General features: G+C 35.2%; 1 protein-coding gene across 3 annotated transcripts in view; it reads left to right on the top strand.

Moving 5' to 3' along the window:
* Nucleotides 1-26740, top strand: part of LOC118446477 (zwei Ig domain protein zig-8) — a 169066-nt gene that overhangs the window by 22140 nt on the left and 120186 nt on the right. For 2 of the 3 annotated variants that reach the window (XM_035877153.2, XM_035877150.2), the window contains exon 1: nt 1562-2579. The exons of the other annotated variant lie outside the window; for it this stretch is intronic. The gene's annotated coding sequence lies outside the window, so the exon portion shown is untranslated. Of the gene's footprint in view, nt 1-1561; nt 2580-26740 lie in introns of those variants that run through there. 3 annotated transcript variants of the gene reach the window in all.

Here is a 26740-nt window from a genome sequence, read left to right as displayed (position 1 = left end):
TATTTATTTATTTCTTTTTCTAAGTCTTTAAAGTATTTTTTTATTCGCATGGAAAAAGTACGAAATATTATATACGAATATAGTTACGTTTGAATCTTATCGAAGAAATAAAATATAATAGAAAAATCTATTATCTCCATTACCATTAATTTCATCGAAAAATAATATGGATTAAAATCAATTAAACAAATCTGAATGTTCCTATACATTCGTTTTGTACAAAATAAATTGATCGATGTAGAAAGTTTGAAGATAATTCTTGTTCAGGAAGATGCAAACAAACGCTAATTCGCGTAGATCGCCATTACTTCTTCTCGAGTGGATGCTAGAAAGCCATTCTCAAGCGTGTCTCATCCATGTAATTGCAACGAGTGGTATTAATCATTCCACCGAGTCATACGTGTACCTATTCTCAAGTAGAATCGCATTACATCCATTCTTGCGTTTTGATCGGACGGAATATACGCAAGTTCGAATTTCTCATAAGAACGATTTAAACGTTTAATCGAAAGCGATCGATATCTCGATGCACCATTTCTCCCTCTCTCTCTCTCTCTCTCTCTCTCTCTCTCTTTCTCTCTCTCTCTTTCTCTCTCTCTCTTTCTCTTCTTTACGGAAACGAACCAAGTCCAATATACCAAGTTACGGAATGGAGGCCAATCGAGTTCTCACGAAAATTAATTCCCGATGTCACGTTTACACCCACCCATCTTTCAGCCTTCATCAACAAGACCCAGAAAAGGGAGAGAAAAGCAGGCTGTTCTACGATTGGTGACGTTCTTATACATAGTGAAATAGAACAGATAAGATTGATACGATTTGTGGAAAGAAAACCTGTTAAATGAACAAGTATTAAAAGCCAAAAATTGACTATAATTATAATTTACAAGAACATTTAAAATTGGATGGATATAAATATGTTCCCATACAAATAAATATTTTTTAATGGATGATTTTAAAGAAAATACTGCAGCAAATAATTTCATTTAAATCATTTATCATTTTACAGTTTCGAAATCGTTATAATAAAGTAATTACACACATCATCATCTCTAAAAAGAGAGAGAGAGAGAGAGAGAAAGAGAGTAAAACGAAACGTGTTCTTATATTATCTCCCTTTTTCTTCCGTATATGATGAAAAAAAATAGAGAGAAAAAAAGAGATGGAGAACGCGTTGAAAACAGAGAGAAAGGGATCACGATGGAGGGGATGAGATAGAAAGAAAGGAAGAGCGGAGGAGAGAGAAAGCACTCGGAAAGGTGAGAGGAGGACGAAGAAGGGGTGGAAGGCTGGTGGAGACTGCGTCGGAGTGGGAAAGCGTTGCCGAACGGCACAGTAGGGTGGGAGGGATGAGACGGAAGGGCGAGGATAACTAGAGAGAGAGAGAGAGAGAGAGAGAGAGAGAGAGAGAGAGAGAGAGAGAGAGAGAGAAAGAGAGAGAACGAGTGAGTGAGAGAGAGAGAGAGAGAACGAGTGAGTGAGAGAGAGAGAGAGAGAGAGAGACAGAGAGAAACGACGAGGGTTGGTTCGCCAAGCTCAGTTACGCCGCGCCCCTTGCGAAGAGCGCTGCGCCTCGCGAGCGAGATCGTAGTACCTTTGATTTTTAAACGGGCCCTTTTGAACTTGTACAACTTCTACAGACAATTTGTGTTATCGTCCCTATTCGTGTCCCTTACGATCAAGTAGAATTTTTAATCGTACGGTATTTTTTATTTTATCGTGATAGAAAGAAAACTAAAAACGGAAAAAAGGAAAAAGAAAAAAATAAAGAAATGTTTCGTCATCAGGAAGGAGCACGTGTTCGTGCTTGAAAACGTTTTTGTCAGATCGGTATCTTGATCGAGATGAAGTGACGTTTTTATTTTGAAAGTAAATATAATATAGACCAATAGAGGGGAAAGTTTTAGTGTTTAGTGTTACTCGAACAAAATATTTCGTGCCTGATCGAAGACAGTCGTGTGATCGTTGGATTGGAATAAAGGTTTTTTTTAAGTTGGAAGGATTTAAACGAAGGAAAAAAGTAGTGCCCAGGAAATCGTTTTAATATATTCTCGAGTGGAGGGAAATGATCTTGTTGGCTGCGCAGTTGAAAACATGTCAACGAGGGAGAACTTGAGATAGGAAGAGCTAGAAAGAGAGAGAGAGAGAGAGAGACAGAGATACAAAGGAAGAAAAAAGAAGGGATATCTAGAAATTCAGTTAAGCTCCGATAGACAAGTAAAATAAGAAGAAAGAAGATGTAAGATGTCCTAACGCCAGGAGAAAGAAAAAGAAAGAAAAAAGGAAAGAGAGAGAGAGAAAGCAAGAAAGGGATTGGAGAATAAGAAGAGGGCGGTACCGCGCGCGTAAAGAGACTCACCTCTATGAGAGTTATATGACATAGAAAACAGCCGTTACGCGAAAATCTTCAACGACGAAAGCGAACTCCATGATAAACTTTTCGCATAAGGAAGCTTCTACCTTCAAGGAATTTTTCAACTACACTGAGAAGAAATCTGTCTGAATTCGTGCAATGGACGAAGCGGAATCAAGCGTCGAATCGACAACACTGATATTTTGAGATAGATCATCCATCAAAGGTAAATAGATCGCACGCTTCTCATTCCTGATTGCAATTTTGGCCCTTACTAATACTAGCTCTTCGCTCTTTGCTCTTCCTTTCGATGTTCTCTCGTTATAGTAGTAATCTATTCGTGAAAGGGTTTATTGACTTTTTCGTCGATAACCAATGCCATGACGATGGTGGCTTTTATCTTCCTTGGGACACTTTCAATAGATTCAATCAGATCGTTTTACCAAATTAAATGTTTTACCGAAACGAGAATTTTTTTTTCTTTACTTTTTTCTTTTTTTACTTATTTCTTTTAAAGAAATTCTTTTCCTGTTTTTCTCTTTTTTAATACATTGATATTAGATCTTGTAATAATAATAATAATTATTATTATTATTATTATAATAAAAGTTGTTATTATTGTTTTTGTTGTTATTATTATTATTATTATTATTATTATTATTATTATTATTATTATATAATTATTATTATTTTTTTTTAAATTATTATTATAGATAATAACAATGAACACATGAATTCTAATCGTCAGTGAATTCACAGTCGATGAACATTAGAAGAACAAATTCGAAAGAAATATCTTGACATAGAAGTTTCGAACGAGCTTTTAACGGTGTGGGCGGAAACATTGAGACTTGAAAGCCCCCGCGCTATCTTGGAGCCCTCTCCTGACAGTCTAGAACTTGCTAGATTTGGGCGGGCAAGCGAGCATAGGTACAAGTTTTAAAAGTCGAGAGCCCACCGCTTCCGAAACTTTTCTGAAGAACTCGACGAATAGAATAAACTTGTGTCCGTATCTTTCTGTGTTCCTACGTATATATAGATGTAGATATACAAGTATTATCGGATAGGTTTGTAGATGGGTGTTGCTCCAGATGCGTCTACCCTTTGAATGGTATAACGAAATGGGGCAGAAGTTATCCACCTTTTTTATTTTGCCGCGTGTTTCGTATATATGTATGTTGCACTTGATAGCCTAGGTCGAGATTTGTGATCGAGGAACTTGAACTTCGTCCTCAATTTTATCCACCATTCGTTACTTTCTTTTATTTTGTTTGTTTTATTCGATTGTTCAAATTTCTTGCAAGTTGAAATAAAAAATAAAAAAAAAAAATGAAATGCTTGTAAATATAAAAAATTGTATGAATAATTGTAAAATAGATATAAATTATTGTATATATAAATAATTGTAAAATATATTTGTATATTTTCAAATAATATTCGTTAAAAGGAATCATTTTATTCTTTTCTTTCTCTTTTTCTTTTTCTCTCTTTTTCTCTTTTTCTCTCTCTCTCTCTCTCTCTCTCTAATGCTTTTAGTGCGAACTTGGAAGGCGTTAAAATTTGGCGGGCGTTCCCTTTGTCAAAGTACCAAATGATTAATCGTGCGTTTCTCCCTCGTTCCAACCTTTGCAAGCATTGAATATGTACGCTGATCTCTCTCTCTCTCTCTATTTCTCGTATAATATATATATAGGCCATATACATATATATTATATGTATATATATATATATATATATATATATTATATATATATGTGTGTTTGTATACCTATGTGTGTACTAGCTTTGTGAGCAATGAGAATTCGTCAATGTCGAAAATCGGAGCGAAAGCTGGGTGAGTGATCGACCACGGTTGAGCCTTTACACAATGTTTCATTCTGTATATGTTCCAATCGCATTATTTTCGCGAGAATGATATTAGGCATGTAACCACATAAGGGTTCGGTATTGTCATGTTAATTCGATTAAATTGTCACTTATATCACACTTCTTTCAAGAAAATTCTCATGATTTGATTTGCCACGCGAAATGATATTTCTTTTTCAAATACAATTTCCAAAAGATAATATATCCAATAAATATTTATTTTTGTTTATGTGGTAAGAGAACAAGTAACCTTTTTCTTAGGAATAGTCTAATGTATTCTTTTTTGTATTTCGATATTTCTTATTTTCATAATAACATTATATATATATATATATATATATATATATATATATATATATATATATATATCATTTCATATAAGATATATCGGATAGGATAAATTCGGCACAAGATAGTACGGGATTTTTCCAGAAAAACTCCGAAACTTCGATTTCAGTCCTTTCTCGTGAGAAGTATATTCTTCGTCGCTTTTATTTCCTTATCGGATATTCGGTCCTGCCGATATTTGTTATTCCAACGACATCACGCATAAACTCCCCAGTCCGAATGGTCGTCCTTCTTATTCGATATTCGCTTGCTCGAAATAAATAGCCGCGTGCTGAATTAATGATCTTCGATTTTTTCCTCACACACACACACACATACACACACACACAAAATACTATATTCGAATCTGTTTATATCCTATCACAAAATCAAATAAATGCTATCATTCAGAACCAATATCGAGATGGTGCTAACAAAAGGCATAACACGAAATAAAAAGAAATGGACGATTTGAAATCGGCCATATTTTATAAAAGGTTTTCCATGATATATAAGGAAACGGATGATCTCTCAAGTCCTCGTCTTGGCAGAATAGCTTCTCGTTTCGAGTAATTGGCTGTCTAGCTGTATGGTCGAGCGTTAAAACATCTTATACGATGCGATTGAGGCAAACGCCGGAAAGTTTCATTGTTGCCAAGCGATATCCTTCTCTAATTGACTGTTGGGATTTAATTTTCTCATTTTCTTTACTTTTGCGATCAACTTTCTCTCTTCTCTCTCTCTCTCTCTCTCTCTCTCTCTCTCTCTCTCTCTCTCTCTCTCTCTGTCTCTTGCTCTTTCTCTTTCTATTTCTTTTTCTCTTTCTATTTCTATTTCTCTTTCTCTTTCTCTTTCTCTTGTTCTGCACTTTTGTGTACTTTAGTTAAGTACCCATTTAGATGTCAGATAAACTTACAAAAATCACTCGAAATTTATGATAAATCGATCTAATTTCACCTCATCGCTTATTTAAAAGAGATTTTGATGACGCGAACGAACAGACTACTTAAATGGCTTATTAAGCAAAGTGCTTCAGGAACTTTTTTAGGGAAATCCTGAATATTTCTACTGAGACGTCGAGCAAGGAATATACTTGTATTAACGTCGTAGGATTCCAGTGATCGATTGCAGCAGGTCGAGGGGAAGCTCTTCCATTAACTCATCTCCGATCGAAGACAGAAACCAATTAGTATCGGGACTGATCAGTGATCTTGCAACAAAATCGATTCGTCATGATGTAAATTAAACTCTGAACGTTTGATTGAATTCTTTATTTTCTTCCAATGATTGTAATCAAAGTTTATAGAAATTTTCTATCATAAATGAGCATATTGTTATTTTGTAAAATAGAAATTTTAATATATTATAATTAATGAAAAACTATGAAATTTCCTGAAGGATAATGAGATATATTTGTTCATTACATCGAACAAGTAATAATCAAATGGAATAATATTGGTTTGTTCCAATTACGTGTTTTCCTTACAAAAAAGGAATGGAGGAAAAAAAATGAATGGCCTGGTGAGCAAAATTATTCTATGGGCAGTAAAATGATATTATTTCGTATCATCGTAGGAACGTCACGTGTGCGTTATTTTCCACGAAATGGAATGACCAGCTTGATATCTAACGAAAAGGAAATTGCTTGAAGAAAGGAAGATACAAAAAAAAGTGAACATATATATATTTTCTCGAAAATTTAGAATGTGAAGTATTATATTATGTTGGAAACTATGAAACGGGTGTTTTTGTTTAGTTTTTTATTTTCATTCAACGCCCGTTTCATAATTTCCAACCTAAAATAAGAATGACGGATGAGTAAATAATAACAAAAAAATTAAAAAGAAAAAAATTAGAAAAAAGAGCAAGATAAAGACAGAGATGAAAATAGAGATAAAGATAGAGATAGATAGATAGATAGATAGATAGATAGATAGATAGATAGAGAGAGAGAGAGAGAAAGAGAGAAAGGAAATGAAAGAAAAATAGAATGCAGACGAGAAGGCTAGACATTTTCGAGGTAAGGAAACACGTTAATCTCGCCTCTTTATTTCGAGGTCTTAGGTAGGAGTAAAAAATAGAAAAGAGTAGGATTTTACTACAGCCAAAGCTGAAGATGAAGAAGAAAAGGAAGAGGTAAAGGATGATGAAAAAAAAAGATAAAAAGAAGAAAGATGAAAATGAAGAAGATGAAGATGAGAAAGAAGAAGATGAAGAGGAGAAAAAAGAAGACGAAGATATAAAAGAAGAAGAAGAAAAAGACAAAGAAAAAGAAAGTTTAAGGAACATTTTTCTTGAACCAGGCGAACTTGGAAATCCAAAAGAAATTGACTTAGGTCCGTTCGCGCGACGAGGAGTGAGGAAAAGGGGCGGTGCAACTTCCGCGACGAATTATTCTTACCGGTCTCACGTCATTTCTTTTCTCGACATCTCATTTGGCATGTATCAATGTTGGAAAGCCGAGCAGATGCGAAATACTCATGATTGCGTTTGCATACTCGACAAGGTTGACGTAATTTATGGGAACGTAGGATATAATCGCGTTTTCTTTCTCTATCCCTCTCATCGTTCGCTAGCTCAATCTCGTAGCTTCGATTATTTCCCCTTTAATCTGTTCCCGATAGGTACGTACGATTAGACAACTATACGGATACGGAGGAAGTACTGGAGAATCACAGCAATAGGCGATCCTGGTGTACCATGTAGTTTGAGTTTAACCGTGGATACTATTCTCTCTCTCTCTCTCTCTCTCTCTCTCTATCTATCTATCTATCTATCTATCTATCTATCTCTCTCGTTTCACGAGCTTATGACCTTTTCGGTGTTCGCGATCGACGAGATCACCCTGCAGTGAGTCCACTCTTCTTCTCTTTCTCTCTCCCTCGCACACATTGCAACCCCGTTGTTGCTACAGACGTATACGTATTGCAGTTCGATCGATCGCTGAGAATGAAATTGCTTCGCGATCTGCGATCAGAATTGGTTGCTATGGGATAGCTCAATGGGAAAGTGGTGGACGACGAGTGGTACCGAGAGTTGGATGGGGATATGGAAGGGAACAAACAGGCCGAGCATTTTCTGCGAATCGCCTGTAAATATACTACCGCTCTTACTTATACGTATACTACTCGCGCGTGTACTTTTACACTGGGTGATTTTATATTTCAAAGAATTTTATTTTTGCAGCAACTCTGATCTGTAGAAACAGAGAGAGAGAGAGAGAGAAAGAGTGAGAGAGTGAGAGAGAGAGAGAGAGACAGAGAGAAGAAAGAGTAATATTTTGTGAGTAATTTTGGGAGTTTTAAATAAAGTCCTGCAAATTTGTGTCAATTTTATGAGTCTTGATTTTACAAATTACTTGAAGTTTATAAAACATTCGAATATAGAAAGAAGAAAAAAAAAATCTTGATCGTTAAACAAGTTCCGGAGGTACATTAACTTCTTAATTTCCGATCCGTGACTACGGCGACGGATTGCGACTAGCCGTCGTAATTTCCTTTTGAAAAATATTCCTCTGCTTGAACGTCATTGGACGATCGATCGTCGCAATCGCATCGATTCTACTTTGACGATTCGTTTCGTTCGATCTCCGGTAGACGTCTCGCAAATTCGCAACTTCGTAATTTATTCGCGGTGATCAATCATACCAGAGGGAAATGGCGACGTATCACAGCACGTATTACGTATGGATAGACGAGATCACGATTTTCTTTGACGCGTGCCACGTTCTCTCATCGTATTGTCGTTGAGCGCAAGCAATATCAGGATACGAGAATTGGACGCATTGAGAGAACGATATAGCAAATGGCAATCTCGTATGATCTTCGTATTAATGTTCACGGTGCGTGTACAGCGATGATCCGTATTGAAGATCGATCCGTATTAGGTATTTCCTCACAACAATAATCTCGATAATCGATTTTCCTCCAAAATGGTATTTCCTTGATGAGAGAAACGCCTTTTTCCTCGACGATCGATTTTAAACCACCGGCAGATGTTGCCGATATTAGAATCGGATATCAGGCAATTTCAAATGAAGCTGAGGTAAAGAGATATGGAGGACATTTATTTTAAGATAAACTCAAAAGTTCTATAGAGCCGTAAATGATTTTTCTCTAGTTACGTCCACTAATTAAAGATCCAATATCTTCTCGATGCAATCGTGACTTGGAAGTTCGTGGCGGCACCGTAATCCGTTTAGCCCCGGCAAATTGATCTAAAGAGTTATATAGATCCGATAATAAAGTAGGATCCAAGTGCCAAGCATCCATAATCAAGACGCGGAAAACGCCGAAGCTGATATTGGCTTCAAGCCCAGCGACTTTATTTACTGCGGCCTTTTCTTATTCTCGTTTCTTCTTTTTTCTTTTCTTCTTTTTCTTTTTTTTCCATTTTCCCGTTTCACAAAAATAAGGTTTGCTTTATAAACGATAGTTCGACGAACTTTGAGAAATCATTTCACAGTGGTTTTCGTAAATTTTAAACTACTTTCAAATAAAAACGAACAGCAAAGAAAATTCATCAAGTTCGTCTAATTTAATAATTCATTGAATTTACTAGATTTTAAATTCATTTCTTTCTGAATAAAAAGAATTGGTATGATATAGTTTTCATCCTGCTAACTTTTTGGTTCTCTCAGTCAATGTATTTACAATTAGAAGAGGTCACTCACGGAATATGATATTTAACGAGCGCTTTTATGCGTCTCATACACGGTACTCTATCCGATAGGTCATAGCAAGTGAACACGCGGGTCACAAATTTAACGAAGCGTGTTTGAAACCCCTGTACAAATCGTCCAATGGGCTTGCGGATTTCTAGCTGACATAACGCAATAGCCGAAGTCTCGCGCATAATGTATGTGCGACGGAGAAAATTATTTAGAGTACGAGAGCTGCGCCATTTTAACGACCTTCCGGACGATCGATTCGCGTTAGTTTTTCGTTTCTGTTGTTTTTGCAAAATCTTTTTTTTTTTTCTCAACCCGGCGCGCGTCACTCGCAGCACATTTCATTCTCTTTCGTTTCTATTTTTCTGTGTCCTCTCGTTATTTCTTCTGGTTTATTTTTTAGTTTAGAAAAAAAAATAATAGAAATAAAAGAAACTCAGAGTGATTTAAAATCGACGGAAATACGGAATCATATAGACGCGCTTTACTTTGAAATTTTTGTTAACTTAGTTCAGATTTAACATGATTCACTTTCATGAAGCGGAACCGAAATATATTCAAGTTCTGTTGCCTGGGTTCACATTTATTAACCTCTGAATCCCTCGGGCACGTATATTTCACTTGAACTTTTTTCTTTCGTTAGATTCGTCCGAGTGGTCTGACTTTTCGGCGAATTCTCTTTTCTATTTTTCTTCGATATTTTTCTTTCTCACGATCTCTTCTCGTCTTTAATACTATGGCTCTCCCGCGGCAGGGATTCCGTCGCAAAAATCAGAAAAATATAACGGCTTTAAATGTACATACCCAATACATACCCAATTATAAATAGAATGGATTATATATAGTATTGCCTTGAAAATGCAAAAGAAATGCATTATATTATGTTAATGCATTCTATTGGATTTCTTTAAATGACAACATTATATATATATATATAGGAATGCGGGAAAAATGGTAAACGAGATGATATTACATTGTTACTAATTTGAAGTAGTTCTATTTCGAAAAACAATGAAAAGGGTGAAAGTTTTCAATTGTGTGTGAGTACTCACGTTGAGAAGTGCAAAAAGATTTTTAAATGATATAACCTCGAGTATATTTTAATGGCCAACACTGCGTGCGATATTTATCGAAGGTAAAATTAAAAATAGAATCGATGGTACTTTTAGAATATCCGCGAAGTATTAATAGTTACGCAATTAACGATTTTCAATTTATCTAATCGTCCATATTGATCGTTCTTAAACGGATGAAAAAAAAAAAAGAAGAAAAAGAAAGAAAAAAGTGAAAGATAAAAATACATTATTCGAAATCGCCAACAATTCGCGTTTGAGTTGAGGAAAGAGTGGAAATTTTGGATTTTTAAAAATATTTTCAACATAATTACGCACGATATTTCTGACATGAGCGATTCATAGATTCTCCCTCCCATCGGGTTACAAAGGAAGAGCGCTTAAATACGCATCGGCGAATAGACGCGTCACCGGGGGTTGTTCGAACTGGTGCTGAGCGAGAGATGGAAAGGTCGTGAGTCGCGAATGGAATATCATATATATAAAAGCTCATATGTGCGGGAACAAGAATTCCCACAGCGCTCGCGCATTCCACTCTTTTCATTCTTTTACGACGTAAATCTACCAGCACTACTACTTTTTTATTTTTTTTTATTCTTCTTACTCTTTCTTTATTTCAGTCGTTTTCGTTTCTTTCTTTTTATCTAGAGCATCACCCAGTTTCGTTACGGTCGACTTTGCTCGTGGAATCTCGTGAGAGTCGACGACGTTATGTTAGAACGTTGACAGGAAAAAGTTTTTAATGCTTAACATCTCGCGAGTCACCTTTTGGCTATCCGTTATATTTTTTGCTATAACCTTTTCCCAAAATGTTCTCATCCTTTTCTTGCAATGAATCCAAACATTTAATCGAATCAGTCATACAATGGAAATTGAAGATTAATATTTGAAACATAAATAAATTTCCTAAAGCTTTCTCTCCAAGGGATGTACACTTGCATATAAATGATACGTATAAAATAATGATTTCATACGTGCTACGAATAAAGCAGGGATTATTCGTTGGTCCTGGAATATAGAAGCTGAATAAATTCGTTTTCACTGAAACTGGGATATGCTTTTCTGTAATATTGTTTTTCTATTAATCATGAAATTCCAAATATTTTATTCACGCAAGAGAGTCACTACGAATCCTCGTGGATATCCATAAATATTTCATCGACGTATGATTTATTTTACTTATAATAAGCATACAAATTTAGATCGATCAATTGATCGATACATATAATATTCATAAGGAATTCAATAACTTGACATGTAATATATTTCATAAATTATGATATCACGGAATTTGTGTATAAAATAAAAATTTTGCGCTTCTAATAGTAAATGTACGAAGTTACATTTAATTATGTAAACATTAGATTACTGATGTTCTCTCTCATGACGTTTATTTTTTAAAAAATAAAGTAAACGTTTTTCTTTTTGAACGAGTCGACACAGTTTGAATTTTCCTTAATTTTTTAGCTCTTTCAAAACACGTTAAAACGATCCTGTCTGAGTTATATTGGCAACACTAACCTTTATGTTACCTTTCGTTCAAAGCACTTTACTCCAGCAAAAGGCGTTGGCAAAAAGAGCTGCATTTCGTCTAAGCACAACGTAAAAGTCCGACATGAGTATAATCTTTAATATTTTTCATTCACAATTTTGTACAAAATATATATTTATAAGCGTAATATTACTTGAAATGAAAAAAGAAAAAAAAAATATACAATAAAAGAATCGTACAATTATATATAGCTTGTAATTTTACATTTTTATACGAGGTAAAACAAATGATGTATAAATACATTTTTTAAGCAACAATTGCATAAATTTTCTTGAAATTTCTATAGACAAAACATTATATATAAACATAAAGATTTTTATATTATAAATACAATTTATTTTCTTAAGAGAAACATCCCTTAGCAAATTGTATCGTGATCGCGGGGTCACCCTATATAAATTTCATTCTCCGAAACAGCCCGCCTTTCCTTCGTTGTACGTTGTCGGTTCTTTTTCTTTTCTCTCCCTTCTCCTCTCTCTCTCTCTCTCTCTCACTCTCTTTCTCTCTCTCGCTCTCTTTCTCTCTTTCTTTCTCTCTCTTCCTCTTTCTTTGTCTCGCAGCTTTGCTCTCGGTAGTAGCTCTGCTTCTTTCACGCTTCGCTTGTAATTCTCCTCGTGCTTGAAAATACGTGCCACCGGCACAAAACCGCTCCGAGTTACGAGACAATGGACGTCTATAATCGCCAGCATTTTACTTTATTTTCTCTCCTTCTTATCGCGTCAGGAACGCGTAACTACGAAGACGAGATTGAGGTGTTCGGAAAAAAAAGAAATGAATTTTGAAAACTTTATTATTCAAAAAAAAAAACAAATATTATTATTTTTTACGTTTACTCATATCTTAATAATAATTATCTCTTTAAAAAGTTTAGATCATTCCCCATGTTTATACCTATTTCGTAATACTTTTTTATTTTTAGTATGAAAAATCGAAATCCAGTTTAAACGACATCATTAAATTCTCTCATGTGTTTTATCAAAACACAAAAAGTAATATTGAATCCTAAAACATAGATCGATGATTAGTAGCGTGATTTGCAAACGATCGAGAGAGTGCCTTGAATAATCAGAAAGCTATTTTCTGCAACGTCGGTACCCTATCTTATCGTTTGAAGCAAATATAATAGGTCGGTAGTACGTATTTAGAAGCAAACGAGCGCGTTTCATTTTGGACGATTGTTTAGAATGAAATGCGTGTTTACGGTGGTATGAACGAGACGTGATATTATACATACATACATACATACGTATTCGCGTTTAAAATTAAACATCGGTTCTTGAATATATACGTATATGATGGAGGCTTTACTAGGGCCTCTCTACTGATATAAATTCGTAATGATCTACAGCCCATCTACTACCCATAAAACGTACGAGTCAATAAAACTGATTATAATATATTACACATTTAAATAAAATTAATCACTTTTTATTTATTATTATTAAGAAAATATTTTGGATCGATTGTTTTCTTCTTTTCTTTTTTTAAATGAATAAAAAGTTATATATATATATATATATATATATATATATATATATATGTATGTTTTCTTTTTCTAACAATACACCTATCCAAAATTAAAATGAAAATGAAAATTTCGGATTACTAAGTAAATTATAGATTTCAAGCTTTTAAGTTAACTACCAATGTCGAAAAGACACACAAGGTCTCGATAGGAGAAACGAGGAGAGGAAGTCGATGAAGGAGCCATTCGTCGTTCTCGTCCTTCTCCTCGTCGTCGACGGGATATGTTAATTAGGTAAGTCATCGACCTCGATCTGTGCTCAAACTTCCAAGAACATCTGCCGAATTGCTAATCGCCCGACGAACGCTCGGAGTCTAAAGAACTTTCCGTGACGCATCTCGTTTCGTCCGTAAGGTTCTACTCGCATAATTTTGCCATTGAACATCGCCGAGGTTCCTTGTGTCCCGCATTCAAAACTGGTCGAAGAGGTAGAGAAGGTTGGAGAAGGAGGAGAAAGAGTGGAATGGGTGATTCCAGCAGGGGTTTACCCTCTCGTTCGTTTTCCATCCACCGAGTATGTGCTCGCGCGTATCTTACCACCCTCTCAGAAAGCTCTTCTCACTACCACCATCACCAACACCACCAGACCGCTTCAGTAGCTCTCTTGGCAGTCTAGAATACAAATTGCTTGGTAGCGTGTCGCTTTGCGAGTAAAGTAGATAACAGTAATTAGAACATCATCCCGAACGCGAGCAGGCCCAGGTTAGTCCCCAAATGCTTTCAAAGAGTTTTTAAAGCTCCAAAAACTCATTCCTTGCATCGTCCATTAAAATCAAGAATTTTACACACGAATCTTCTTTACCTCATCTTCCTTTTATCGCTTTTGTTTTAAAATTACCAAACTTATTCTCCGCAAACGGTTACTTTACTTTTCTACTAACGGAAATTGCTTCTTCCACATTGATATAACAATAATTTTTATCAAGAATGAATATCCTAATTTTTCTTTTTTTTTTTTTTTATATCTAATTAAATTGATCCGCGCGTTTTAATAATTAATGATTAGGATCGTATTTCATTTCGTTCCTTTTCAGACGACTCGATAATGCGTCAGCGTATAAAAATCGTCTATCTTGCTCAGTTTAATGACCCTATTAGATTCATTGTAGGTTACGTGGTGACGATCAAATCCTAGCAGAGACGCTTTTCCAATTCCTCGTTTAATTGCTCAGTTCTATTTTCGGTAAAAGAAAGAGAGGAAACGGAGATTGAGATATAGATGCATAGACTACGCGATTCAGTAACTTTTCTACTTTCGGTAGGAAACGATGGCAATGCTAATGTGTACTACTACCGTATATAAGTGCACTCGTGTGTTACGATAATGTAGAGCGAATTACTTGTAGTTTCGTAGTTTAATTTATCTGTCTGGTGTTAATTCATGTGTATTTTAGAACGGTTAAGCAACGAACGGTTACACAAGTATACCTAATCATTACTCCTACAATTTTTAGATGCAACGTAGGTGAAAATTGCGTTAAAAAAAAAAAAAGAAAAAAAAAGAAAGAAAAAAAATTCAATCAAAAAAGAAATAAAAGCGATGGAAATATTTAGATCGAAGCACAATTGAATATATTTTTGTCCAAAAGAATTTTTTACTTGCGATCGTTAGAAAAAATTCTCATTGAATTTAATAATTATTGAATTTTTTTTAGACATTTCTTTTTTTTTTTTTTTTCTTCGAATATCAATCGTGTTATTTATTTATTTTCTTATATCGCCTCGCGTCCTTTAATTTTACGCCGTGGTGTTATATCAAAAGCATTGTTGTCGGCGACGAACCGCACCCACAGAAATTTTCCAGCGGCAACGTATGGATTTCCAACCGCAAACAAATTCTCTCCGCGGGCGCGACTCGCGTTCGTCACACCGACTACGATGGTACGTTTAATTGCTTCGCACGGGATCGAGATGGATGAGTGCTTCCGATGATATTCGCGCATACGTTTCGTCAAACATTGATGGCGCAGTGATTTTTGAAACATAGCCGAAGGGAGGTTGAACACTACTGGCTAGTGAAATAAATTCTTTTGCATCTCATTCTCTATCTGTTTATATATATATATATATATATATATATATATATATATATATATATATCTTTCTCTCTCTCTTTCTCTTTCGTAATCCATGCGTTTGAAAATAAATCGATTTCCCTTCGAAATTTTCTTCGTGAACTTTTTTTTATCTCTATTATGCTAAATATCTTTAAATAAGAACACGCGCTAGCGTTCGGTAACTACCAGAGAATTCTATAGACTTTGGTTCCTACTCAAAGCGAAGCGAGAAAAATTCTAGACATAGTTTGCATAAAACGCTTTTCTCTGCATGCCTTCTTCTCCCATTCTTCACTCTCTCTCTCTCTCTCTCTCTCTCTCTTTCTCTTTCTCTTTCTCTTTCTCTTTCTCTTTTCTCCTCTATTGCATTCCTTTTTTTCTAACAGCGTTAGCCGCGAGTATTCGAGCACAAGAATGACACTGCCGATTGAAATGAGTTTTCAAGATTCAACGCTTGGGGAGTTTCCTAAAGATCGTATAACGAAAGAAGGATCCACTTCGGTAACTTTTTGAGGAACTTTAAGAGGATACGCGAGAATGGGCTTGAAAGAACGTAATATCGTTCTCGTGGATGGTCGAACGGAAAATGCTTTCCCTTTTTCACTATAAAATTATTCATTTTTTTTTCTTTTCTTTTTGTATAAGAGAAAGACAAAGAACTGAGATAGAACTAAACACCTGTAGTACGTAAAGACTTTAGTAGATCGGTTAACATTACAAGAGATGACTAACCAATCTTATTCTTCGTTTCGTGATAAACCGGAAAGTAGATCAATAGTTTTGATTTCACACTTCTCTATAAGCAGTCGGAGAATGGAACGACGATGAAAACCATTCAAAAACTTTCTCGTGTCCTCCTTTGCCTTTAAAACGGCACGATCTCTTAGCCCCGCGATCGACGCTGGGCAAAGTCGGTCGTTTGAAACTTGGAACCAAGCTTTGAGATCGTCCTCGACCTCGTCCTTCTCAAAAGACATTTTCCGGCGTTGAGACAACTTTGACTTTTGGGAAGGGATGAGACTCTTCTCTCTTTCTTCTCATGTTCACGAGTTTCTAGAAAGCGAGAAATGATATGTTTCCTTATTTCGATTGTAATTGAAGTTAGGGGATTCCGAAAAGTTAACCTGTTGGAAAATGTATCAAATATTTCGAAATATTTACAATAAATGAAATAAAGTTTAACGATTAAATTAAATAGAAGAAAATATCTATTTGGAAAATTACAGATAATTATTGTATTATGAGAAACGTAAGTCCCAACGTAAATCCAAGAATATGACTATAAAAATGATTCATATTTTATTCAATTGATTAACTAGAAAATATGTCATCGTAGGCGATTAATGGTTCAATTTGTTCGTTAAATAGAGTCGTCTTTCTCTATTCGTCTCTTTTTCATTGAAGCGACAGTAGTAGTAGCATCATAGATCTACATAATTAATTCTTAGTGCGCCGTCACCTTTTCAAGTGGCACGAAATTGAATCGCCAAAGTAGAAAGCTAGAATTGTCTACCGTAAGCATTCACCCGTAATAATTTTCGTCCAGTAAATTTCGCGGATAGGCTCGGAGGTGTGCTACCGGCGGCGTACCAAACTATCGTATAATTTTCCACCGTATAATTGTCACATTTAGCTGGCCACCGTTGCCGACAATTTAATCGCACATTTTTCGCTCTCTTGATTCCTAAATGTGAAGTTTCTTTGACGAGATAAACTCGACGCTTAGGAAAAATTCTAATTTTTATCGTTGAATACGTACATCAAACATGACAAACCATTTTTATTTCTCTTACTCAAGTTTATCTTTAGTTTACAGCATCAAAAACATGTCTTTATACTTTTGAGTTTAGTGAGTCATCCTGGCATGACATTTAAAACACAATTATATAATCGTATTTATTTGTCGTAAACGTAAAATGCCTGGTGTTCTTCATTTACATTCTTGTATCTTTATCTACGTTGTCCAAATATTTCCATTTTTGTGAGTCGACAAGAGTGTTCGCATGTGACGTTAAACAGAAATGCACCGAAGCGAGATATATCAGAAAACCGGTGTTATTTTCCTTGCTGTTTGTATACCCCTATCGTTTGGAATCCGCATGATAGACAGTTCCTGTGTAACGCCGTTCCATTTAACGTACGAAACGATTTTGACCAAACACGAAGAGGTCCGAGTCCTATACATACATATATATATGTATATATATATATATACATATATATATATATTATATATATGTATATATATATATATTATATATACGTGTATATATATATATATATATATATATATATATATATATGTACGAAGTTCGTTCAGTATTAGCCTTCTATCCGTAAAAAAACGATCCGATAAAATACAATCCTATGTATTTTTGACGAACAGTGAATCGTTTTTTATCAACAGATCGATATCGATTTCGTTTGCTCGGTCTCAGCGTACTATTTCATTATTTACGTGTACCCCTCGTAAATAGAATCGAATTGCGTTTAGAATCGAACGTCGTGTTCGATCGAAGAAATGTTCAAACTCGTCTCTTTGTTTATCCTCGTTGCGTTTACGCTCAAACAAACACGATCGAAATACATTTTATTTATCCAGATTTGTATTAAACATTAACATTATATTTTAGGATCGATAAGAGAAATCATACAAATTTTGTGCTTGAACGTAAGAAAAATAGAAAAAGTTTTTAAAGTTTCTGATACTCTAAAGTTGTAAATACGCGAATACATGTTAATATGTATATATGGGTGTATGCGTTGACAAACGAGACGTGTAGACGCGTATGAGAGTTTTTGTTCGATCGAAATTTTGCTGCACTCGGGATACAATCGCGAAATCGTGGCATACGGGCAGAAGGAAAACATCAAAGAGAAGTCGCGCATCATTAAGCGTATTTACATTTGAGTAGAACTCGTTCGACAAGACATATATATATATATATATATATATATATATATATATATATATGTATATATATATATGTATATATATATATTTTGTATAAATAAGTCTCATAAAAACGTAACGTTCGATATTGACAAAAGCGTACCTGCGAATATTTTTGCCTTTTAAATCGATCACGTAACAAAAAAAATAGAAATACGAACAAATAGGAAATCAGTAATGTAAGACGGTAAAATTTATTGAATGAGATCGCACGGCCGCCGTTTTTCTTTTTAGAATCTTATTTTGAGGAGATACATTTTTAATATAATTTGGTACATATAGTCAACCTATAATTTTTGCAGTAATACAGATATGGGGCTATGGGCAGGCAAGAATGGAAAAATTTGAAAAAGTGAAAGAGAGAGAGAGAGAGAGGCGGAGGGAGAAATAAAGAACTTGAGAAATGAAGAAGGATAAGCGCGAAGGACGTTAGGAATAGTGTGGAATCAGCAAAAGGCCAACTTGAATTCATTGAACGTAACATGAGATTGGCTGGGTTCTCGTTGCATGCACCGGTGCACTGATTTTGTATCTCTCCCTCTCTCTTTCTCTCTTCTCTGTTCCTCTCTTTCGTTCTCACTATCCAGGTGTCGATATAGCTACTCGTCGAGAAAGAGAGAAGCAGTAAATCGCTGAGGTAGGCGATACCGAACCAGAAAGTGAGAAAAAGCGACAGAGAGAGAGAGAGAGAGAGAGAGAGAGAGAAAGAGAAAGAGAGAGAGTGAGAGAGATGGAGGGAATGAGATTGTGAACGTGTGAACGCACGAAAATACTTTTGGTATCGGGGAATATTTCAATACACACAGTCTTTCGAAGAGTATTTCCATCGGTTCAAATGGATTCGGTGCAGGAAAATTCGATGTACTCGTTGTCTCTTATTTTTCTTTTCGATAAATCCTTTTATTCGTTTACCATGCGACTAACCCATGTAGTGATAAAGATATTGTCGTTTAAAACTCTGGCTAGATTCGAGACCTTTCGCGTCATTTGTTAAAATTATTTAAATTAAATTTCACATATCAATGAAATTTCTTATATGTCCGATGAATTTCGTTCTCTTACCTTGTCGGTTTAAAAGGAAGCGCTCACAAGTGGAATTTTTCTATTTTATCGACTGATAAAAGCCTGAATACGTGGGAGATAAATAGAATGGAAATCGCTCAAAGATAGAGGGTATATGCGTTCTAAAATTTTGAGGAATCTCAAACGATAGCAAAATAGTGGGGAAAAGGGTTTGGGTAAACGCATGGCAATCGAGTGGGAAGTAACGTCAATGCCGAAACCGAGTCCCCATCTCGGCTTGGCACTTGAATAAATGTTTGATACGGTCTGCCGTATCTATAAACACTCTTGTGGATACGCGTGCCTTTTGGAATCTTTGAGTGCTGACGTATACCAACTCTTTATAATACATACATATACAATATGTATATATGAAACGTGTGCGATACCTATACATATAAAGTATCTATATCCACCAAGTGTATATACTGTATACATATATATATATATACATATAAATAGATATAAAAAGGCTTCTTACGTAGTCCCGTAGTTCGAAATATCACGAGAAACCTTCGAGCTCTTGTAAATGTAAGCGACGGGATTCAAGTAACGTTGCAAAGTTGCTTCGGTCTCACGTACTTATCGTTGTCCCAGGCGAGCAACTATTTAAAAATGTATTCGCGACTCTTTCTCGATCGTACCACAGTTCTCCGTTCTACCTTTTCTTTTCACTACTACTTTCCACAACTTTCACGGCTAAGATTTGGTGAATCCTCGACGAGATTTCGTTTCTTTCACAAACAACGTTATTAACTTAAGTTTAACCCTAGTCGTTGTTACACCGCCGCGGCTTTTGAGGAAACTCGTCGAAACGGCTACGATGTTCAACCAAATTCTCTAGAAATTCTCATGGGCGTATAATATATGTATAGTTTCTACGCTCGAACGTTATTTCGAGGGCAACTTATTCGTTTATTTCTTTAAAGGAAATCGGAGCGGAACGTTAAGAGATACCCCTTTGTATTTTTCCTTTTTTTTTTTTTTTGCGTGTATTTCAAAATTCGCTCGGAGTATAAGAAGGTTACTTTCAGTAGGAAGTATCCCTTTCTTTTCTTATTTTCATTTTTTACTTTTCTCTTTTGTTTCTTTCTTTCTTTTTTCTTTTTTCTTTTTTGTTTTGTATTTCTTCTACGTATAGAACACGAGTAACGCAGGTCCAGCGGAATTATGAATTCTTCTAAGGAGTTCGTATTTCCCGTTGGAAAAACGAAGTCAGAGGAAAGCTACGTTTTTCCGTTGGTATGACAAATTATGAAAGTCCTTCTGAAATCCGCTTCCCGTCGTCCGTGATAAATTATAAAAGTCAACGGAGAGGACTCTTTCTCTCTTCTTTCTCTCTTTTAGAGAGTACTGAGAGGAGTTAAACGATGGCATAGTTGACGGTAGTCGATGTGAATGAAGTTGTTTCTTTGTTGCAATGATTTATATCATCTAACAAAATGAACGAGCACGTCGTAAAGGTACATATATACATACATACATACGTATCTACCTGTCTTGCCTGTCTGACTTCTCGCTAACACGTTTCACATCTTTCCTTTTTATTCTGTATTATTCTTCGCCGCTGCAAAAGTTCCATTTACGAGCATCGATCGTGAAAAATTTCACCATTTCTCAGACAGGAACGTAGTCGCTTCGAAACGCGTTACCTGACGTATTACAATTCGACGACATTTCGACGAAGAAATATGACTATCTTCGTGAACCGTGTTATAAGTATTTCATCGTCTTCTCGGTACGTTCAGAAGGCAAAACTTTCGACAAATTCGTGGAAATTATAACGAAGGATTTCTCTCGGATAAGAGAACTTCGTGTTCCGATCTTATTAGTCAGTCAGATGAAACTTTGTCGCTATTCTCGTAATTTATCGACGTAATTAAAAAGAGAGCAACGTTTATCATGAAAATGAACGTGTCTTGTAAGATACGAGAACGAGATGTAGAAATATGAAGAGCGAATAGATATCTAGATATATCGTAATTATAGGATGACTGGTGATCGATGATTTTCTTGAACAAGAAAGACTTAAACGATCGATTATCGTAACTTAAATGTTGCCTCTCTTTTGTTAATCTATTCGACGCTAATGTAAAATTCGATTTTTCTTCTTAACGCTACCAGAATGTTTCCTATGTTGTATTTTTACTTAAATTAAAGCAGTGCAGCGAACTTAGAATCGCGATAACGAGTGAAATATGTCGATGTAAGTTAGAATCGTTCCTTATTTCACTCTATTTCTTTGTTAGCGGCACGCGAAATTCCTTTATAAACAGAACGGAGCTAGAGTTCCTCGAATGACTTTTTGTTACGTTTAGCATTACTATCGGTGTACGAGAAGAATGTTAAACGATTCGTTTTTCCGACGATTCGTATTAACGAAGTTGGTGAAGATAAGAGACGGTATAAAATATAACTGGGCGGAATGGAGGGGACAGGTGAATAAGCCGTGAGATCGTTCGAATATACCGATGGTTTCGCAGATGAATTCGATATATACAAAAAAAAAAAAAAGCAGAAAAAAGATGAAAAGAATAAAAAAAGACCAAATAAAAAATAGAAAAAAAAATAGAAAAACATATATACCACGAGATATTCCGGTGAGCGAATTAATCCTGTAAAAAATGTCAGCTTCTCGCCGACTGATTCCGTCCTCCATCAATTTCAACCCCGTTCTATTCCCGACTTTATAGAGACTTTTTTCGTCTCTCTCTCTCTCTCTCTCTCTCTCTCTCTCTCTCTCTTTCTCTCTCTCTTCTTCCCTCTTTTTCTCTCTATCTCTGGTCTTCCAACTATTTTTTTCACTTTGACCTACCCCAAATTTCAAATAATCGGATTCAATAGATATTTTGGTATTACCGTCATGTCGCGCTTTGACTCTCTACAAAGAGATAAAAATTGAAGACTATCAAAATATTTTTCAATTTACGAATGTAGGCTTCCATTTCAATGCATTCACGTATATATATATATGTATATGTGTGTGTGTATGTCATATATGTCATATATATATATATGTATATATATATATGTGTGTGTGTGTGTGTGTCATATGTCATATATATATATATATATATATATATATATATATGTGTATATATATATATATGACATATATGAGAGAAAAAGCAGAATAAAATGAACTCGCATGATATAGTTCGTTGTTTAGTAAAGAGGATTTTATTTTAGTGGATCCGACAGAAGAGAATAGTGTGGTTAATTTGATATTATCTCATTATTTTCCTTTGCTCTATTCCTCTTTCTCTCACTCACTCACTCTCTCTCTCTCTCTCTCTCTCTCTCTCTCTCTGTTTATCTCTTTCTCTCTTTCTTCAAAATGGCAAAGAGCCAAAGAATAAAATTAGTCACGATACCCACCCACGATAGTCCTAGCAACACAACGGAATGTAGTCATTACATTAATTGCCAAGACGCATAAAAGCGAGACGTTCCGTTAGACCGACGAGAAGGTTTGGGCTAACTTGCTTGCTAAAGGTCAATACATTTTCAAAATTTTAATAAGCACGTTCTCATATCTCGTGGAGAGTTATAACATTTTTTCTTCATTTTCTCTCCCTTCATTTTCGTCCATGCGAATAAATGCGTTAATAAGACTTTCTTTTTTTATATATATATTTTCTTGTTTCGTTACATTACTCCTTATGTTCCTCTCAAATCGGAATTATTTTTTAAGATTGTGTGAAAAATTCGTAAGTATAGCAGATGGATTGCTTCGAAATTTTCATTTCTCGAAGAGATCGAAATAATTTGATAAATACGATTCATTCGTTAAAGAATAAGGACGAGCTAAAGTGCGATTTCTGTTTTCCTTCTTGCGGTTCTTTGTCACCTTCTCCTTTTTCTTTTTAAAGGAGAAAATAGATACAAGGAGTTAGAATAATTGTTCGAAAAAGCGGTTATGCTTTTGAACTCTGGCGTTGGTCCAGTTTCAAAAAAAGTCTATATTTTTACTTAAGGAGACCCTCTTAATAGCAGTACCGTTCCAGTTCCTATAATTGGACCGCTGAGGATTTATCTTCTCCGTTCTTTTAGTCTCTAAAAATGCTTGCGAACTTTAACTATCCGACTTTCGTATATTTCTATTCGAACATTTTGCAAATGAAAATATTGAAAAGTAGTGAAACATCAAATTTTATTCGAAATTCTTATCTATGTTATTTGTCATTCGAATAAAATTTTCCGTATAGTGCAAGCGTTCAATAAAACGATAGAGACAGAAAGTGAAAGAGGGAGAGAACGAGAGAGAGAAAGACATGGAAGAGTTTTTCTATAAAAAAAAAGACCATCTTCCCCATTCGTTCGAATCTCGATGGAAAAGCAAACTTACATCGATTTCCATGACAATGGAATGGCAATACGTCTTGGATTCGGAATCTCGATGAAATATCTGTCTCTCTTTCTCTCTCTCTCTCTCTCTCTCTCTCTCCCTCTCTCTCTCTGTCTGTCTCTTTCTCTCTCTCTTTCTCTCTCGCGGATGGCAGGTGGATTCGAATGACAATACCGAAGGAGGGAGTTATCCTGTACTTTACGTAGCAAGAGAGAAAGATCTTGGTATCTAACCAGTAATTCCTGGTTTAGTAGAATCGAAGCGCCGATGGGGATGAAACTGGGCTAAAAGAGAAACGTAGAGAGATAAAGAGAGAGAGAGAGAGAGTGAGAGAGAGAGAGAGAGAGAACGAGAAAGGGTGTGGACAGACAGACGTGCGAAGATCGTTCAGAGAAGATGAATGTATACCAAGGTGGAAGATAGAACGTTAGAATGCAAGGTCTAGAAATCCATGTGTCCTTGTTGGAATGAATGGACGACGGATGGAAAACAAGGTGAAAGACAAACTAAGAAGAATAAGAGTGAAAGCATGTTCAATATAAAAAGTAGAAATCTATCTTTGACAAAGTCGAATTTGATTCTTACATACATAATTTCGAACCATTCACGTGAGTAAGAATTTTCTTGACTTTCTTCTTTATAAAATATTTTCCTTTTGACGTTGAAGTAACGTTAGTAATTTTTTTTATATTGCCTGGATATTTGTCTTCGTTTGATTTTTTTTTTTTCTTTCCATCGTGATATATTTCTTTTCTATTTTTTTTCTTTCTTTCTTTCTTTCTTTCTTTCTTTCTTTTTTTTCGTATTTCAGCGAATACAATGGAACAAGATTTTCGTACTTTTTTTTCATCCCTTCCTTTTTGCCTAAGACGTTGGAGTTACCAGTCGTTCTAGCAAGAATTTATGTCGCCTCGGCATTCGTTCGTTCGTTCATTCGTTCGACTTTCTCGACGCAAAGGAACTCGCCTCGGTGTCTCGTATTTTACAGAAGATTTAATCCCAATCCTTTTTAATCTTCACCCTTCAGTCCTTTATCGGTTTACGAGATCTTCATGTTCCACGTAAGACAGGTGAATAGATTCGATTCGTTTTCTATTTGCATGGACGGTCTTCGAACCGATGGTCTTCGCATCGATGGAATTAAAGATTTGTCAAAGTCAAAGGCAAAAAAAAAAAAGAAACAAAAACGAAGAGAATTAATTCAGTCTACGAGCGAATGAAATTTATTTTGCTATTACAAAATAATTAGAAAGTTATTCGTTTTATGTAGATTTGATAATAGAGGAAAAAATATTGCTATTCAAACGTCGAATTATTTCTGAACTTTAATTTATCGATCGTCACTAATTAACGCAAGAGATAGATATGAAAAAAAAAAAAAAAAGGAAAGAAATATAAAAAGAGAAATTACTATAGTGTAAATATATATGTATGTGTACATACGACAATAGAATACGAGTACAAAACGCGAGTATGCCATTATGTGCTTCATTTCTCGAGTAGTTCGTATATAATCCTCGATCTCGTTTCTGTACGTAGCACATTTTCAAAAATTAAATACTACCTCTTCTCTTTCTCTATTTTCGACCGGAAGAGGAAGAATGTGCTCGAATAAATGCGAGTAACGATTAAAAATACAATTAAAAAACAGGATAAAAGAAGACGAATAATACATTGAAAATATATTACATTCCTTATGACATTTCTTATATTTTACTATTAAATATAATACGTATTTCATTTCTATAAATAATAAATGTTACATTAATTAATTAACATTATTCATGTTACATATCATTCTCAGAAGTAAATGCAACGAATTCTCACGATAATCGAATCGTTTTTTCTCTTTTACCTTCAATTTTTTTTGATTCTGTGTAATTGGACGGGTATAAATCACACACAGCATATTATATCGTTGTTTGATATACTTGACTATCTATACCGAGTGGACGTTCATCCCACTTCGCAGAGAGCCCGAATATCATGGGAACCATGACAATTCACTATGATGTTTTGTACGATTTCCAACCCTTCCCCACCTCCACCCACCTCTCTCACACTCTCTCTCTCTCTCTCTCTCTCTCTCTCTACATATATATATATATATATATATATATATCTTTCTCACTCTTCATTTTATATATTTATTTTCTCGATGATCTCTTCCTGACAGTCTCGAGAGCGTACCAAATATATTCGTTCCCTGACACCCGTTACACCACCGACCGAAATTAATCACTCTTCAAGCAAAAGTTACAAAACAATTCCAAAAGGAATTATACGAGGTCGAGTTCGTTCGTAACTTGTAATGTCATTTCGATGAGACAAAACATTTTTCTCCTATATCTTTCTTCCTTTATTTTTTTTTGCGACGTATTTAAATTAATTAAAACAAAAAAAAAACAAAAAAAAATGAAAAAGAAAAAGAAAAAAATATTCAGATGATCATTTCATAATTTTATATGATATATGTTTTTTCTTTTCTCTTTTCTCTCTTTTTTTTTTTTTTTTTTTGTTATTTTTTAATAAGTACGTTCGAGCATGTTCGACCAAGTGACATCGTTTTAAAGCCCATTTGACTTTTTCCGCGTCACTTCATCTGTTCTTGGCAGCAAAGACTCATCGTCCTTTTACACTTTGCGCCTCTCATCACACTCGGGCGAGATCGCCTATACTAAAAAGTATACGGACGAATCTCACAGAAAAGGATAAAAAGAGAGATAGAGAATGGCATTTTCGAGGAAACGAGTAGTGTGTGCGTTGTGCCCATCTCACGACAGGAAAAGCGAGATATGGTGGAGGCTAGTGCAATAAAAGCAAAGACCAATCCGCTTAAAATGCGGCCTCTGGCGCGAGTGACTACCGCAGGATTTTTGTTCGCGAGGAGTGCAGTAACATTTTGTCTCTCTCTCTCACTCTCTCTCTTTTTCTCTCTTTCTCTCTCTCCCTCTT

The sequence above is a fragment of the Vespa mandarinia genome, chromosome 9 (genome assembly GCF_050613455.1).
Source record: "Vespa mandarinia isolate Hongniang chromosome 9, ASM5061345v1, whole genome shotgun sequence".
NCBI lineage: Eukaryota > Metazoa > Arthropoda > Insecta > Hymenoptera > Vespidae > Vespa > Vespa mandarinia.
Note: the sequence above shows the minus strand (reverse complement) of the source record. Positions and strands in the feature narration are given on the sequence as shown.